Source organism: Cupressus sempervirens, chromosome 2 (genome assembly GCF_028749045.1).
Source record: "Cupressus sempervirens isolate cs-2001-9-10 chromosome 2, ASM2874904v1, whole genome shotgun sequence".
NCBI classification, from domain to species: Eukaryota; Viridiplantae; Streptophyta; class Pinopsida; order Cupressales; family Cupressaceae; genus Cupressus; species Cupressus sempervirens.
The window spans coordinates 357,600,421-357,617,090 of NC_143119.1; the positions used below are offsets into that span (position 1 = coordinate 357,600,421).

The window sequence follows — 16,670 nt, forward strand, 5'->3', positions numbered from 1 at the left end:
TATCTGGTTTATGATCTCAACCCAAATTTCTAACCACATCAACTTTATGGTGGATATTTATCCCCCTTATATTCCATGATATGATTTTCATTTCTTTCTTGGGGTACATTCTAGAATAGTAGCATGGTTTCCATCAAAAATATTTTGTAAGCTCTCTTGTTCTCTTTTATTTTTAAAACTTTTTCTTCCAACTTTTCTTGGACAACCAACATATAGTTTTACTATTAGGGAAACCGAATCATAAATCTTTCTTCTGGTTGACACCTTAATCGATAACGAGGAGGAAGGATTCCCTTCCTTATTAGTCCTCTTCATATTTCCATTTTTCTATATCTTGTTTATGACTCCAATTGTGCCCCCTTTCTTAACCTTCAAACTATTTTGAGATTCCTCGACTCTATCATTATCTTCTAAATAGGTTCACTTAACAATCTCAACTGAGGGGGAATAAGAACCAAGTAGTCCACATTTTTTAGCCTCACGGAAGGATTCAGTCTAGGAATCTCCTTCTAAAAAATCTTCCACTCTGCTCCCTAGAATTCTATCTTGATCTTCATTTTTTTTACATTGATTTCTCCTTCCTTTATACCCCCTTCCTGATTGAAAGAGTCTACGACAAGGGCCTAATCTTCAACAGGGTGAGCAGCTCCATTCTAAAAACTTTTAGCATGCGTATCCATCAATTCCTCCTCACCCAGATGAGCTTCCTTACCAACATTCTCATCCATGGAGATTAAAGTAATAACCCCATCCTTCACTCTAGAATTCATCTCTTCATGGATTACTACCTCTTTAGTATTATTAGCTTTATTTTCTTTGGCTTCCTTAGAAGCTTTCTCTTTTGGATCTACCACAATATCTTCTTAATGGCCTTTGTCTTTGCCTAACCTTCGGTTTCCATACCATTTTCTTTTCCACTTGGGCTTTCTTCATTTTTGGCTTTTTCTTCTTACTTGCCTTTAGTTTCTTCTGACATTTTTTTAGCCCGATGTCCCACCATTCTACAATAAAAACAAGCATTTAGTAGATCTTCAAATTCCACTTCCTAAGACCATTTACCTAGTGTAGAAATGATATCAATCTTTTGAGGAAGATCCTTAAGCTCATGAACTGTCACATATATTCTTGTAAACACTAGTCTTTTCTTTCCAACTATCATGTTATATATAGCCAACAATTCTCCAAAAAACCCCACCAGACCTTTAGAAACATCCTCATGCCAAAAATCCAATGGGAGACTTAGAAGTCTTACCCAAATAGGGGTCACAAGGAAAAAAATATCAAGAAGATCTATATTAGGTTCCCAATGCTTAGCAGTTAAGGTGCTTTTCCCAAATGACCATGGACCCCCACATAACCTCGCATTCATATCTTCCTTACAAATAAGTAGAAACAAAAAGAACTCTTTTGTCATAGGTGTAATACCGACTTGACCACGAAGGGCCCATTTCTTTTTTACCATAGACCTTAGATTTTTAATGCTTGGCCTCATCCACAAAATTTACCAAGGTAAATTCCATCGATGATATTGAATTGTCGACAGTGGGATTTGGGATAAAAAATTGAAACTTCCATTTTTCTCAACAAGAATTAGAAGTGATAGGTAGAAATGAGGACTTACCTATAGGCTTTTTCCCAAATAAAGAACACTACTAAAGAGGCTCTTTCTTCTTATTAGCCTAATCCACCTCATTAGATTCATGTGGGGGACCTACACCTCGAATACTAATCTCTACATGTGAAGCCCCTTCTCCCCCCAATTTCCCTTGTGGGACCCCATGACCCAGAAGAAGTGCACCATAGTTGATAGAAACCACAGGATCATCTGTATTTCCATCATCATCCACCTACTTTGAATTATTGTTGTAGTTTGAAACTCCATGACCATTGTTTGCATCTAGCTTCTCACTCAAACGTAGCCTTTAGTGTGATTATTGCTAAGTATTTGCATCATTTCTTGTGGATTTTTTTTGTTTATATCCTTTTGTCCCTTTGAGATTGACTCATTACCAGTCATGATTGCATGAAGGGTTTCTTTTTGTCTTCTAGGATCTTTGATTTTTCAATGAGTAAGGTCTAGCATGAGTTTGTCCTAGTGGGATTTCTTTCCTACTACCTTGGATCCATAAATCCATATCCCTTTTGAAGTGCAGCTGAAAAAAGGTTTTTGGGTTTCTCTAGAAATTTAATATTAAACTTGGGCTTTCGAAAGGTCTTTCTTTTATTGTGCTTCCCAACTATTGTCCACCCTTCCCTTTTGCTTAGCGGCCTTGGATCCTTAGCCCTCTTTGGATTTTGTCATGGAGGAACATAAGTTTTGGTGTAATTTTTTGTATTTTTTTACAAATCCCGCCATAGGGGCACATGGTTCACTAGTAGAATTGGCCTTATTTTTTGATAAAAATTGGTCAAATTTTTTCTCATGTTGGTCGAATGATCTACAAACTGTTTTGTGCTATTTTTCTTGTTGAAACTTTGACCAATGTTGTCAATGTTAGAATTTTGACAATGCATTTGGTCAAAAATGGTCTCCCTTGTTAATGAGAATAGTCATCAAACTTTTGACCAAAGCATCGACCAAGATGTGAAACCCATGACAACATCATGGTCGATGCTTTGGGCCTAGTTGATTCTTTGGTTGAAAGTTCAACTAAACTTGGTCAAAATTTTGACCAATGTTGGCCCCTAATCGAGTAGGATGCCAAACCAATGATGGCATCCCAGTTGATGCATTGGTCAAATGTTTGACCAAACTTGATCAAAAGTTTGACCAATGTTGGTAAGAATTAGTCAAACTTTTGACTAACATGTTTCGTTTTAAAAAAATTTTACCTGAAGATAAATATCCAAAGTAATCACTAATGACAACTTGGTTGGTGATTAGTTTGGATATTTATCTTCAGCTCTTTGGTTGGTCTACCACCACTTTGAGATAAAATTTCATAGACCTACATTGATGGCACTCATAGAGATATGAGACTTTAGTATGACATTGTTCCATCTCCTGGTTGATTAGTGGATGATAGAGGACATCTCTACTTGTGGTTGCCTGAGTAAGGATGATGCTAGATTCTATTGATGTGGTAAATTTTGATGACCACAATCGCACTACAAGTGGCTACAAATGGATGAGGTTCCCATCTATCTGGGTGTCTCATTCCCTACATCTAGACCAAATGATTAACCCTTGGATTCATGAAGCTTTTTAAACATACCATGTATAAGTTAGCATAACATTAATAAGGATAGTAAATGTAAGTAGATTAATGTCTACAAATTTTTGGACAACGGGGAAAAATTGACTATGTTTGTTTCTAACAATCAAATCAAATGTAATGTCATACACTACATACCAAAACATTGTCCCGATATTGTTATGTCAATTAGAATTTGAAAAAATTATAACTACACTCAAAACTTTGACTATCTAGGTGAGCTATTGAGCCATAAACTTGACTTCCCATATCATTACACAAATATTCTTAATATATTTGATTTGAGCCTGATACCTGAATCTGTACCCAAACTGACAACTCAAATCAGAAACTTAGAAAAATATTGATATTTATGATGCCTAGCATCTATCAGGGTGTCTCATTCCCTACATCCAAACCAAATGACTAACCCTTAGATTTATCAAGCTTGTTAAGCATACCATGTATAAGTTAGCATAACATTAATAATAATAGTAAATGTAAGTTGACTCATGTCTACAAATTTTTGGACAACAAGGAAAATTGGACTACGTTTGTTCCTAACAATCAAATCGAATGTAATATCATAAATTACATACCAAAACATTGTCCCAATATTGTTAAGTCAATTAGAATTTGAAAACATTATAACTACACTCATAATGTTGACTATCCAGGTGATCTATTAAGCCAGAAACTTGACTTCCCGTATCATCACACAAATATGCTTAATACATTTGATTTGAGCTTGATACTAAATTTGTACCCAAACTGAGAACTCAAATTGAAAAATTAGTAGAATATTGATATTTGTGATGCCCAACAGTTTAATTTTGTCCTACAAAAATCTTTCCAACCCTATCTTGGCTCAACCTCAACATACAAACATTGTTTTTGAAAGATTATTTTATTACGAGAATAACTACAGCTCTCTTGGAGAATCAATGCCACTTTACCTTTTGTCTTATCAATAGAATCCGTAGCTCACCAAGTTTTTAGCATAAATGTTATTTTTATTTGTTGAGGTTATTCCACTTATGTCCTCTTTAGCACCTTTATGTTCAGTTTCTCCTATAGCATCGCAAGAGTAAAGATGCAAGCTTTAATTCTAGGAATCATAAAACTTATAACTAGTTTTACATCTCTTATTGACTCCACAGCATATGTTGGAATTTACAGGTGGGAAGATTTACTTTTGAGTTGGGGGGGGTGAATCAGACGTACCAATATTTTAAGCTATAAAACCTTTAACTAAGATTAATTCATGCATCTAGCATCTCTAATTAACATGAAAGTAAAGACATGTATGAAAATAGATAACACAAGATTTGATCACCCAAAAACCCTCCAAAATGAGAAGGTAAAACTGGGGTGGGGATGACACCCACAACTTATCACTATAGCAATATGTAATTGGTTAAGGTTACAAAAATTGACCATCATCAATGGTCTACCCTGTGAAAGGCCTGCCTTATTAAAGTCTCTACATCCTATTAAAAGTGACCTATTTAAAGGATTTACAAACACTCACTTGAAATGTCACCCTGTTAAAGGATTTAACACCTTGTTAAAGGTTCTACAAAATGGTTGTTAAACCAAGCTGTCATCATAGGATTTTCATTCTCCTAATACAATGGCTAGAGAGTATAGTAGAATGTGTCGATTTGATGACTTACAATCTTCAATTGTTGATTCCAGATCCTTGTTTTGTCCAATCTGATATGATCCTTCTTGATCTAATATAACTCTGTTCTTAGTGTTGATACTTTATTCTGATAAACTTGATTCTACAATGTTGTTCTTCATCTAAGTCTTCACACCCCTTTTCACTTCCTTCAAAACTTTGCTAGCATTCTCTCATGCATTCCCATTCGACACTAAATTATGGGGTTTTGTCCTTAAAAATATTTTGAGACTTAAGGTTAGGTATGAATCTATGATTGTGATTCATCCATCTTTCCCACTCAATTCTTTGCATTTTTTTGATTGGTTGCATGCTCTCACTATCTTTCTAATTGATTGCATGCTAATTGCATAGGGAATATAATAGATTCGATCTTATCTTTTAGATCCTTTGAGATTCATCTTGAGTTAGCTCAAAAATGGTTTACATCTGAGTTTGTGAAGGCACAAACACTTATGTTAATTTTGTGTTACTTGACACTTACTGATTACTGATGCTCGACACATATACATTTTTTGTCTTGCTCGGCTCTTATACTTTGCTCGACACATATACTAGCTCAACATTAATTGTCACTCAACACTTGAAACTTGCTCGGCACTTGAATAACTTGACACCTATTGAATTTCTGACTCGGCATCAACTTAGAAATATCTTAAGTGTGTTGACACTCAATTGTCAAAACCAATCTGAGACCAACAACATAGTCAAATGTCATTGCATAATAGTCCTATTAAGAATTTATGGATGTTGAAATTTGTACATAGTTAAAGAAGTATCTCTCTTAGGAAACTTTTAAGCAAAACATTTTTTCTTTAAATTTTGAGTGTTTGAGGAGAAAGCATAGGAAATTTAATGTCAATGTGAATTAACTATTCAAGTGATTTTTTATGAAAATTATACAGTGTAACACATATATTCTTAGAGGCATCTAATTTTATAGGACTAGTCAAGAACTTATAAATTAGTAATTACCATATAGTGTCATGTGAATTATCTTTTAAGGCCAAAATTGTGAGATCTAATGAAAAGTGATATTTTTGTAAGAATCAAACTAAAGCCTAGGAGGCTAGAACTATTGTCTTCAGTCCCATATGCTTGTACTACTAAACATTGTAAAGGTGACAAACTATACTACTAAAGTTGAAATTATTAAGAGGGCGCACATAAGGAATTGATTATATAGCTACTTTTGGTTACAACAAAAACTTTTTAAAAAATTTCAAGTATGAATAAAATGGTTGTTAATCACCTGGACAAGCTTTTTGTGACAAATGATGTGGCTACCATAGTTAAAGAATATGAGGTACAATATCTTGCAACAAAGCTCCTAGTGCTGGCAGCTATTGCTCAACATGAAGACATTGGAGATGGTGCTAATTTGACAATATCAATTGCAGGAGAGTCCTTCAAGGATATGAAGATCTAATTAGAATGGGATTGCATTGCAGTGAGATAATTAATGACTACACAAAAGCCATAAGCAATGTAGATATTTTTCTTGCATGCAATGAGATAACAAATAAAACCCCAAGATATTTTGTTTCTTTGGATTTTCTTTTTCTTAAAAATTAATGATACATATTTACTTTGTTTCTAATATTATTTGTTGGTAATAAATTTTCTTGTTTATTTACTCAATTGAGCTTTTAAATGAATTGGTAGAACTAGGTTCAGAAAAGATGGATGTTAAGAATAAAGAACAAGTGACCCTTGGGATGAAATCTCCTATTGTCAATAAACAAGGACTAGAAAGCATTTTGTATTTCCTTATTGTAGATGTATGACATCTATTTCATAATTTCTTAATGTTGTTTATGGTGACAATGACATCATTCTAATGAGATCTTTTTTGCAGGCCTGTATTCAAGTTTGTCCCAAGAATCCAGTGAACTTCAATGTGGATAATGTGTGAGTTGCTAAACTATTGAGGGGAGGATTGCATGGTTGCATTGTGGTTCAGGGTATGGTACTAAAAAATGATGTTGTCGAAACCGTCGATCATGTGGACAAAGTCAAGGTGTGGTTCTAAGTGGGTGTAATTTCCATAATTCAAATACAACTTTAGATCTTAATATTCTCTCTAATTGAACACAATCACACATCACTGTACAAAGTTCTTTGTGGTTTATGTGTAATCACTAATGTTTATAACTTTCAAAAGAGCATGGTGTCTTTATTTTTCAATCAGTTTTAGTTCTTGATTTTTTTTCTGACTTTGTCCCTATAGGCACTAGTTTTTGTAGTGATTCCATGTCTTCCCTTCCTTGCATGTTATAACAATTCAATAACGCTACCTTGTTTTCTCATGTTGAACAGTCTTGTTTAATGATTTAAGTGTGTTAGTTTTGAATTAAATTCATTAGATTATCACTCGATATTTTCAAATACCTGTCATATACAAAACATAAACATTATGGCATAGAATAGTAAGAATTGTGTATTGTGAAGGTTTTGCAAATGGGTTAGCATATTAAGTGGACTTAACCTTGGAGTAAACTTGATGGCTAAGTGCACTTGAGTTCGAGTAGTGTTGGGATTGGTGACCTCTTGGGAAGGTCCAATGTTGTACCTCTATTAGCATCACCTAGATGTGACGAGTTGTTAGTGATCCATTCATTCTCATGAGAGATGGATTCTTGTGCACTGCTACTCATGAAACATGGGTCAATGAGTTTTACTCAAATACTGCACATTTGAATCTTGAAAGCAATAGCACACTATCATAATTTGGCTTGTTGTTGTAAATATCTCCTACTAATCAAGAATCATTTATGTTTTTGTAATGGATCTTATTTATACAAGTCAATTTTTTTAGCACAACAAAACACTTACCATCAACTTTTTTAGCATAACAAAGCACTTACCATCAACTTTTTTTTGCTCCACATTGAATAGCTAGAGTATCCCGAAACTCCTTAGTTCCTCCCTAAGCGTGGGTATCCCATATCCAATTTAGATACATAGTTTATATGAGCCAGATGCATGTTGGATACTGTAACCACATGTGCCCAAAAATGTTGATTTTCTAACCTCCCTAAATACTATGTTATTTGATTATTATTTTCAATGATGTAAATCTTCACAAGTTTAATTTTTAAAAATTAGTACACAAGTTTTTAATTTTATTTAGTATATACAAAACTGTTAGTATAAATAAGTATCTACTATTTACACTTTACTTAAGTTTACTTAGGTTAATGCATTATTTTATTATTTATTTACGTGAGACACTTAAGAGTTTGTGTACTCTCATGAGTTGTCATGTTGACAACACAAAAGTACGCAACTCTAATTCAACACATGGTATCTACAACACTGGAGTTTGCATCATTCGCTGAGTTGTCATGTAGAAAACACAGTTATGTGCACTTCCTTTTTAGCACATGTTGTCTACAACATAAATTTATGTGCTACAACATTGTAGGCTTATCCTCTCATCATCACACTTACTTTTGTGTTGAATGGAGGATAACCCATATTTGGTGGACATGTGCTTGGTTGTATGACTTATCATGTTGTTGACTTCTATGCATTCTAGAAATTCTCCAAAGGCCTTTATATACAGGCACTCCTAGTGTACTTTCATATGGCATATTGAATGAATATATCATCATTCTGATCATACTCTCTCTTTGATCTACTATTGTTTTTGTGTTTGAGTTCCTTGGTCTTAGGTGAATTCTGCCCTAAGAAAAATTCTTACATGGTATCAAAGCTCGGGGAGATTCTCTACATATAGTTGTTTGAGATCGTTCATGCTTCAGTACCTCAACACGAATCCAGAGTATCTATATAAATTGAGAGTGTCTAGAGCTAGATCTAACCTTGCCATTGTGTCTAGAATGTTGATTCGGTGAAGATTGACTATAAATTTGGCAATGTTGTACTAAAGTTGATCATGAGGCAAAAAAATTTGCAAATCGGCACCCAAAGGCACTGACTTGCAAATTGGGTATGATCTAATCGATCTGTTAATCTATTGTTTAGATCTGATTTTTAATTTAATTCTCTACAATTATTTTGAATTGGGTATTTTCAAAAATTTTTACCCAGGCAGGGAAATTTTTTTTGTAGAACTGGGCAGTCACACCCCGGCCTGCAAACTATTTATTAATTTGGTAGGCACCTTATCAATTTGGCAAGCATATTATTCTGGCTAAATTTTCTAAATCTGGCCGATCACTTTACACTAGCAATCGACATTAATTCCACCTAAGGTAGCACACTAGCATGCCCACTACACTGACGTCAGTTCTTTTATTTGAACACTACGACCTTCTCATTTTAAATTAAGTGTAGGTCCATCCCATGGTAAATGTGGGATAAACCCCACAATTTTCCAGCAAGGACTATATAAACTAGTCCTCGCATTTAGTAATCCGTCCTGCATTTAGTTTATGACCATGTAAAATTCTCCAATGATCGTCAATACCTCCAGTGACATGAAAATTAATCTAGTGCCCACATAAAGGCAGTCCAGCCATGTTTGCATAGAGCTTTACACCATGCAGATAGTACATCTTGCAGTGAGGATAGCTCAATGCCCAGTCTGCAGCAATCCATGTCACTAACTTGTGACACATCATTATATAGTCACCCTTCCTCCCTGTGCAGTCAGAGGCCATGCGGCCCAATCCTGTTCTACCACATGGAGACACAATCAGCAATACAGTCAACTTGTACAATCAGTTGGTACACATCAGTGTTCATACATCTACATCAATAGGACACATCATCCCAGTTTGTATGGTTTCGTATTGATGATGTCATGCTAATGTCATCACAGGGCTCAGAGTTGTTGATGTCATCAATTTTACAACTCTAAATTTGACAGTTGCCTGACCATCATTCTAAGGCAAATTTGAACTATTGTGATAGTCATATGACTATCAAATTTAACCCTATCTTTTGTTGATGCAACCCCTCTCCAAATTAATTTTTGATTTTGCAATCCAACTTTGGGAGGCCATATCTCAGTCATCCGGACTCCAAATCAAGTGCAATTTTTTAAGTTTTTGCTAGAATTTCCTTAAAAAATTATTGGTGCAACTCTTTTCTAGTTTTGGTGCATGGATTTGTCAAAATTTTGTCTTTTGGTGACTATACATGTCTAATCCTACATTTTACAATTTCAATTACTCCATACGGGCTTATCTGGACATGAAAACAGGTTCCATTTTTTTGAAAGTGCATTATTTTTTGTCTACTTTCCAGATTTGGAATCAAATTGTAGGGTTGTGTGGACAAAAGTGTCACTTTTAGAAACAAGGTAGTTCCTTACTTTCTATTACTTTAAATTATTGTAAATTGTAAAGTTCCAAATTTCTAATCTTTCAAGAGGTTGTAACAAGAAAAATCAGAAGTGCATGAAGGCCAAAATTGGCAAGTGGCTGTTGTAATCGCACTACTTATAAAGTGCCAAAAGCATCTATTTTGGAGGGGGGTGGGGTTCCTTGATTTAGTGAAAAGGGGGGGGTGTTCTTGGTGTTGTGTTCCTTCTTTTCTGTAATTTTCTTTCATTTTTTGCATTATGGGAAATTTTAAGTTTCCAAAATTAACTCCACATAACTATGCTACATGGTCCATCAAAATGTGGTATCATTTAATGCATAATGGAGTTTTTCAATATGTAGATGGTACCCTTCCTAAACTAGCAGGTGATAATGTATCAACAAGTGATATTTCAGCTTGGGTGGCAATGGATAGGAAAACCCTAGGTGATATATGTTTGGGGGTTGATAATAAGATCATGTATAAAATTAGGAAGTCTTCTACATCCAAGGAAGCTTGGGATACCCTCAAAAACCTATATGGTAAAGTGTCTGAAGAGGATGTTTTCAAAATTGAAGATGAGCTTGTCTTCTTAGATCCTAAGTCATTTGATTCTATACAGGATTTCATCATTAAGGTGAATGAACTAAGGACAAAGCTTACTAATTGTAGGAATCTTATTAAAGATGACAAGTTGATCTATCTTATTCATAATAAGCTGCCAACGGAGTATTCCACATTTGTTTCTTCTTATAACATGTCAAAGACTACATTAGGGTCTGCCTATAAGAAAGTCTCTTTTGATGAATATGTTGATCTATTAGATACAGAAGAAAAGAAGTTGATATCAATGAGGATTCTCAATTCACCTAAGTCTAAAGCATTGGTGGCCAATAATGAGGGTTCTCAAAATTCAACTGGTCAATCTTCAAATAAAGGAAAGGGTAAGAATAAGAAATGGAAGAACAAATCAAAGGATGCAGAAAAGACAACACCACAATCCAATGAACAAGGCAAGTCTTCCTTAAATTCCAACAAGAAGGACAAGAAAAATTATGCTTATTGCAATAAAATGTTTATGAAGAACATGAGTGTTATCATTAGAAGATTGATGAGTTGACCTCTATCATGAAGAAACATAATGTTCCACTGCCTAATGCTTACAAGGAGAAAGGATCTTCTTCAGACTTAAAGGGCAAAGGGTAAGCACTCATGGAAAATACAAATTCTTCAATGGAATGGATCCTTGACTCAGGTGACTCATATCATATGGGTTCTTCAAAAGGGGATTTTTCTTCAATGAAGCAGTCAAAGGTACCACACATCTTTGTGGGAGATGATACTAAAATGGAAGTTGAAGGAAAAGAAAACATGGAAATGGAAAATGGAGAGTTCAAAGATGTTCTCTATGTTCCATACCTAAGTTCTAATCTCCTCTCGATCTACCAAATGACTCACCTTGGAGATGGACATAGAGTTGAGTTGCTTCTTGACTCAATATAGGTGCACAATCTAAAAGATGATTCCTTGGTTGCAATAGGGAAAGTGAATCATGACAAAAGGTTTTTCTCTTTCTCCCATTTTGTGCCCAAGTCTCCTTCACATGCCTTGTTATCTCAATCAAATTCACAAATCAAATTATGGCATGAGAGGTATGGACATCTTTCCTTGCACCATTTTTAGCAACTTTGCACAAACAAAATGGTCAAAGGTCTACCCCAAATAAACTTTTCCATAGATAAATGTTCAACAAGTTTAGTGGATATTCATCTAGAGGAGAAGTTACATAAAGGGAAGACTTCAAGAGCACTAGTTGTTCTTTAGTTGGTTCACATGGTACTAGCAGGTCCTTTTGTAGTGACATTAATCAGCCAGGGTCGCTACATACTTACTTTCATTGATGACTTTTCAAGGTACACTTGGGTCTGCTTTCTTCATCATAAGAATGAAGTGTGAACAAAAGACTTAAAGGCTTTTGCAAACTTGAGGGAATTGATCTTTAGAATTTGCCAGCATTCAGTCCACATAAGACAGATGTCACAACATTGAGGATCATAACTCTTAAGTTTATGGCAAGTTGCATGATACAAGCCAAGTCTCTAGATTCATCACTTGAAGTCAAAGCAATTAGTAGTGCCACTCGCATTCTTAATGGGTCTCCTCATCCAGCCTTAGATGGAAAGACTCCTTTTGAGGCATGGTATGGCAAAAAACCTATTATGACACACTTCAGAGTCTTTAGTTGTCCTACATGGGCAAAGATATCTTCCAAGGGATGCAAGACACAGTCACCTCGGCCTTGTACTTTCATTGGTTATGAAGACGGTGTGAAGGCATACAAACTATTGGATCCAAAGACACATTAGATATTTGTGGAGAAGGATGTACACTTTGAGGAAAGTTCTCCCAACTTGTCCTCTAATCCTCTCCACACATCATACCATGTGGAAATTGATAGTGACACCAATGATAGTGCTTCAATAGATTCAAACACATGGGGTTCTATCGACAGTTGCATCAAGAGGTTACGACATCAGTATTCTCCACATGCTTATATTGCCTCAATGATAGGTCTAGCACAATAGGGTACATCCAGTCTTCCAAGTCTAGTATCAGTGACAGATTTGGGGGACAGTATTGATGATCTGCCTCTTCTTCTTAATGTAGTACACCTTCTTCAGTTGTCATGAGGGCTCCATCTAACCCTTTTGTTCATTCTCTACATGATCGATCATCACAAGTTGAAGTGATTGTGGATACTTATGATTAGCAGTTGCAAAGGGGTTCTTCATCCGCTAAGGAGACAGATAGTTCTTTGAGATAGGTTCTTCAGCCAGTTGAGTAGGTTTCAGAGACATCACTTACCTATGGGATTCTTTCCATGCATAGTAGAAGCATCTCATTTGTACCCTTGGCCTTGTTTCTTCCTAAGGGGAGGAACACCATTTTGTAGTCTTGGATCAACTTCTTCATCGGAATAGTCACTGGTTGGCATTTGTCTCTAGGGGGGAGCCTATCCCGTCTCTCTTCCTCTTCTCATTTTTCTCTTATGTATATACTGGATGTATGTCATAATGGGGGGGTCTTGATTACTCCATCCATCCATACATTATATGTGTTTTTCATCTCTCTTTTTAGGGGAGGGTTTTTCCCATGAGGTTTTCCATCTTTCTCTACTTTATGAGAGATTACATTTCATTATGTACATGGGTACCTAACATGTCCTAGTAGCCGGGACCCATCATGTATTTCATCCTAGATATCATAAGCTTAAGGGCATTCCCCGAAGTTGCACTTAAGGGGGGGTGTTGGTGTAAATAAGTATTTACTATTTACACTTTACTTAGTTCACTTAGGTTAATGCATTATTTTATTATTTATTTAGGTGAGACACTTAGGAGTTTGTTTATTCTCATGAGTTGTCATGTTGACAACACAAAAGTACGCAACTCTAATTTAGCACATGGTGTCTACAATGTTGGAGTTTGCATCATTCACTGAGTTGTCATGTAGACAACACAGTTATTCACACTCCCTTTTAGCACATGTTGTCTACAACATAAATTTGTGTGCTACACCATTGTAGGCTTATCCTCTTATCATCACACTTACTTCTATTCTTAATGGAGGATAACCCATATCTGGTGGACATGTGCCTGGCTGTATGACTTATCATATTGTTGACTTCTATGCATTCTAGAAGCTCTCCAGAGCCCTTTATATACAAGCACTCCTAGTGTACTTTCATATGGCATATTGAATGAATATATCATCATTCTGATCATATTCTCTCTTTGGTCTAGTGTTGTGCTTGTGTTTGAGTTCCTGGGTCTTGGGTGAATTATGCACTAAGGCAAATTCTTACAAAAACCTACACCAAATGAGTAAAACAAATGAAATGTTTTTCTATTTCAACAACCCATTTTTGGGGTTAACTTCCAATGCCACTCTACAACTTTTGCATATTGTAAAGTGTTGAATAATGTATAATAATTGATGTAGCATTGATGTGTCTATTGTTCTTTTGAAGAAAAGTCTAAAATTTAGTCAAATAAATGTGTGTGTTCTTTTATCAATCTTGTATCTGGTTATATCTATATTGTAGATCCTTAAAAATGGCCTATCAATATTCAATTATTTATATCTGTGATTTTGGTAGTAACACATGGCCAACAAATAGTTTTGTTTTTTTCTTTCTATCTCTCTAATGTTCTTTTGAATTTCCTACTTAGAAGTCTAATATTGAATTCCTAACTGCTATTTTATTAATAATACAATTAAAGCCGATTTTACCCAAGAATGGAAAAATACATAGATAATAATTATACATTTTTTCCTCGGTTCGATTTTATAGAATGGATATTTCAGTAGAACTTATAGAATCCAAAAAATTTAGACATAAAATAGTGCTTTACTTCAATTCACCATAATTTGTTTGTTCATTCATTACATGTATATATGAGTGTTCCTATTACAACTCCTTAACAAAGACAGGTTTCTTGGCTTTCTAATTGTAATATTGAGGTGAATTGTGCTTTATTTTTCCTTCTGTGATGGGTGAGGATAAGTGTGATAAAAAGTGTGAAGCAAGAAGTGATAGAACCATCTATGAAAGGAACTTTAAATGTGTTAGATCTCATGAGAAGGCAAGTAAAAAGAGGGAAGAAAGAGGAGAAAGGATTGGGTTGGAAGTGAAAGAGAATCCACATTGCCACGACTTGAAAAGCTCAACAAAGAGAAGAATTGAGAACCAAATATGCGATGTCCCCATCGATAGGATCCATATAATTAAATAAATAATAATATAAGATTAATAATGGTGTAGTATATTAATATGATAATTAAATATCATATTAAGTGATAAAATATAACATTCAAATTAATAATGTAAATACATAAAGTAGATACATTATGTATTATATGTATTAATATTAATATTAATTTAAGAAATATAATTTGTATTAATAATATAATATATAATTAATATAATTATATTATTAATATAATATAATATAATAAATATTCATTATGAGAGGGCATAACCCTCATAATGCATTTATATAGAATATTAAATATTGAGAATGGAATCATCAGAGAGAAATATTGCAAAAGCATACTAATAAAAAAAATTGGTAAATAAATGAATGACCAGAAGGGGTCATGACAAATGGTATCAGAACATAATCCTGCTATCTTGTAGGGTAAGTTTGAAACAAAAACATCAACACAAATCTATAAAAAAGAAATACAATCTATGCACAGAAAAGGGTCTCTTCATTGCATTGAAATAATTTCTTAAGCCTTTGGTGATATTCAACTAGCAAGAAAATAATTTATCTTAAAATCACATCAAAAATATCATTCTTTGAGATGATAAACAAAAATAGTATAGAATGGTCATGAAGAACTATCACAAAGTCTTACTGCATGGAAACTACACACAAATAGCAAGTTAGTAGAGAAGATGAGCACCCAATTGATGAGACCATCTTTGACATACATGCTTCATATACATTCTGGGTGTGAAATATAATGTTTAATTTATTGTTCCTAGGAGGAGATAATTTCAAATGGGCAATAGATATGTCTATTCAATGTGGCCTCTCATTCTAGTGGAATGTATAATCTAAGGATTTCACAACCTCTCAAATGACATTCGACATTACAACCCTCTAAAATGTCAACAAAATTATTCCAAACAACATTTAGATGGAGAATACACTAGTGGTCGAATGGAAAGATAGGAAGTACTCTTATGTGGAACACATAAATCCAAGTGAATGGAATACGTGGAAATAAACATTACCGCCAAATACAATTAGGGAACAACAAACACAAGAAGAGGAGAGCAATCAAATTAAATCGTTCAACCTACTATTATGTAAAGAAAAGAATGAATTTGTTACAATAGATCAAGAATTGTTAGATAAAAATTTAAAATATAGAAGCTCAGATAAGGCAGATGATCTATTTTGTTTCCTCAGTAATATACGACACAATCATTACATGATCTGCCTAGACAAGCATATGAAATGCAGAGGCACAAAACCATACCAGATTTTTCTATGCCTATAACAAAATGGGATCTTTTTGAATAGCGAAGGGGCATCCATTAAAGTACCAAGAGTTATAAAATTCAACAATGCAAAACAAACAATTTCCAGTATTGCAAAACCTAGGAGTGTTACAAAAGAGATCGAGGATGATTGCTACTTAATTTTAATGATTAAAATCTACGATAAACCAAAATAGTAGAGTGATTATTAAAATGATTAGATGCCCATGTGATCAACTGCTTTGTAACCTTTTCATTAGGCTTCCAATATTGTAACAATACTACATGATAAGTGGGAATATAAAATGATTAGATGCCTGAAGATCCCAAATTTCATCCTCTTGAAAATTGATCTATGAATTGGTAATTATCATTGGTAATCCAATGTCTGATTTAGTAGTGTTTGGCTTTATCTTCATGTGTTTCATTCCCAATGGTGTAACAGAAACACATGGAACTCCAT

At 34.4% G+C, this 16,670-nt stretch overlaps 1 long non-coding RNA gene across 2 annotated transcripts in view; it reads left to right on the top strand.

Annotated features, from left to right (window-relative positions):
- LOC149572613 (uncharacterized) overlaps positions 1 to 6,997 on the top strand; it is a 43,598-nt gene extending 36,601 nt beyond the window's left edge. For both annotated transcript variants that reach the window (XR_016359236.1, XR_016359235.1), the window contains exon 3: positions 6,737 to 6,997. This is a non-coding gene — a long non-coding RNA (uncharacterized LOC149572613). The remainder of the gene's footprint in view (positions 1 to 6,736) is intronic.
- The last annotated feature ends 9,673 nt before the right edge of the window (positions 6,998 to 16,670 follow it).